The sequence below is a fragment of the Dama dama genome, chromosome X (genome assembly GCF_033118175.1).
Source record: "Dama dama isolate Ldn47 chromosome X, ASM3311817v1, whole genome shotgun sequence".
Lineage (NCBI taxonomy): Eukaryota > Metazoa > Chordata > Mammalia > Artiodactyla > Cervidae > Dama > Dama dama.
The window spans coordinates 37,386,119-37,388,487 of NC_083714.1; the positions used below are offsets into that span (position 1 = coordinate 37,386,119).

A 2,369-nucleotide genomic window follows, 5' to 3' on the forward strand; every position below is an offset into this window, starting at 1 on the left:
GTGTACCTGTGACCCCCATCCTGAATCCCCTTCCCACCTCCCTCCCCATCACATTCCTCTGGGTTGTCCCAGTGCACTGGCTTTGAGTGCCCTGTTTCATGCATCGAACTTGGACTGGTCATCTATTTCACATATGGTAATACACAGGTAACATAGATTTTTAAACTTGGGTTTCTTCAGTGACGCAGAACTGCATATATGGTGTGTGGTTTGCCTCCCATCTCATGTGGAAGACTCTCATCTGGGGGTTGATAGGGTTTTGTAAATGTCCATCTAATGGGATGTAACTGGCCCCTTCCCACAGGTCTCTGCCCTGTTTTTCCACGTGGCCACTTTGGAGCCGGGCTAACCCTTCTTCAGTTCCAGTTGCCTTCTTCTGACTTCATGGCCTCCCAGCCCCTCGCCCAGCAGGCTCAGCCTCGGTCCTGTAGGTGCCTTGTTTCTGTCTTGTTCCTTGCTGCTGTGATTCTAGATATTGCAGATCTGCTTTGGAATTATATATTATGTCACTGGGGGCAAATAAAGTCTGTGTTTCTCCCCCGGTCAGGGGTTCTTGGTGTGGTCCCCAGGCCTCATTCTGGTCTCTCAGCTGCCTCAAGCCAGCCTTTCCTAGAGCTGAGCAGGCCCCTGAGACACACACGCTCAGGTCACACCAAGCTGGTGCAGGGAGGACCCCAGGCGGCCCTTTTGCCAATTCAGACCTGAGCACAGACCTGCAGGGCTCAGGAGCCACACAGGCCAGAGCCCACCCTCGTGGTCAGAGAGACCCCTCTGCCCTACAGAATGGCCAGACTCCATCTCCAGCATCCAGAAACTCTCACTCCTGGCAGTTCAGGTGCCGTCTCGCTGGTGGACCGGCGACACCAGGACACATGAAAGATAATGCTTGTCCCAAGCCCTGAGAACACACTCCCCAGCTCGGAAGAGACTTACTCATTAAAGTCGGTACCAAAAACGACAGAAGAATGTTTCCGATTATAAGCGCTTTTGTTTGGGCTCAGATGTACGTGGAAGGCACAGCCCCCTTGTCCCCGCTCTCAAAAGCAGCCCAGTTATTCAGGAGAGAGTCCCCGGCTGGCCTGCATAGGGTCCATCCCTTGCAGGACAACAGCTCCAGGTTTCCCGATGAGTCCAGCGGAAGTCCTTTCAAACTTAGAATTCGAGATGCACTGGCAGGTTCCTTCAACTGGGTCGTGGCTGGGAGTCAACTCAATTAGAAAGGTTTTTTTTTTTAAACGAAGCAGTCTGGAAAGAATCGCTCCAACACGTCTATTCTGAGCACGCCTCGGCAGACCCTCTCCGGTGCTCCCAGGTCTCAGCTGCAGTTCGGCGCACACAGTCTGCAGGCCGACGATGCGGGTCCTTGTGGCGGCAGCGGCGGCTCGGTCCTCGGCGTCCGTCGTTGCTCGGGTCTCGGGCTCAGAGGGGCGCGGCGCCACCCCTCCGGCGGGCGGCCCGCACCAAGCACTGCTGGAGAACGGGGTAGAGGCGCTGGCAGCCCTCGAACTCCAGGGGCACGGCCTCCGCCCAGCTCTCGTTCGGGCCGCCCTCCCCGCTGCCCAGCAGCCCGGCCACCTGCTTGAGCACCGGCATGAGCGCCACGGTGAGGCCGGCGGCGGCGCGCTCCTCCTCCAGCAGCGTGGGGTCCAGCAGCCAGGCGGGCGCGGGCCCCGGCGCGCGGCTCAGGCCGCAGCCCACCACCAGGTCGTACATCTCGACGCCCGCGGCGGCCAGGGCGAGCGCGGCGGCAGTGAGCGGGGCGGCCAGCGCCGAGCCGCCGTCCCCCAGCAGCAGCGCCCACACCTCGAGCTGCGCGCGCGGGTAGCGGCCCAGGCGCACGGCCGGCTCGAGCGACTCCTGCAGCGCCAGAGCCAGCTCGCGCTCCTCGCCGACTCGGCGCACAGCACCTTGGGGCCGCCTGCCTCCAAGTAGGCCGAACCCTTGGCCTGGCTCAGCAGTCCGGCGCGCGCGTACACCGGCCGCAGCCGCGCCGGGTCGCGAGGGGCCGGCGCCTCGCCCTCGCCGGCCGCGTACAGCTGCGGCGGCTGCGACTCCTCGGGCACGCGGATGCGGCGGTGGTCCGCGGGCATGGCGGGGCAGCTGCCGGCCGGCTCCGCGCGTCAGCCCCACCGTGCGCTGGCGCTTCCGCCCGCCAGCCTGGCCAGCCGCGCGAGGGTGCGCGGGACAGCGGCTGGCCGCTCAGCTTTCTTTTTTTTTTTTTGAAGGTTGTACAGACTAATAGTTTTATTACTATTTTTGTATTTTTTATTTATTTTTATTAGTTGGAGGCTCATTACTTTACTATATTGCAGTGGTTTTTGTCATACATTGACATGCATCAGCCATGGATTTACACGTATTCCCCATCC

The 2,369-nt window shown here is 60.7% G+C and overlaps 1 pseudogene; it reads right to left on the bottom strand.

The window, feature by feature from the left end:
* Positions 1–1,397: 1,397 nt before the first annotated feature.
* On the bottom strand, positions 1,398–2,090 carry LOC133052019 (exosome complex component MTR3-like; annotated as a pseudogene).
* Between the last annotated feature and the right edge of the window lie 279 nt (positions 2,091–2,369).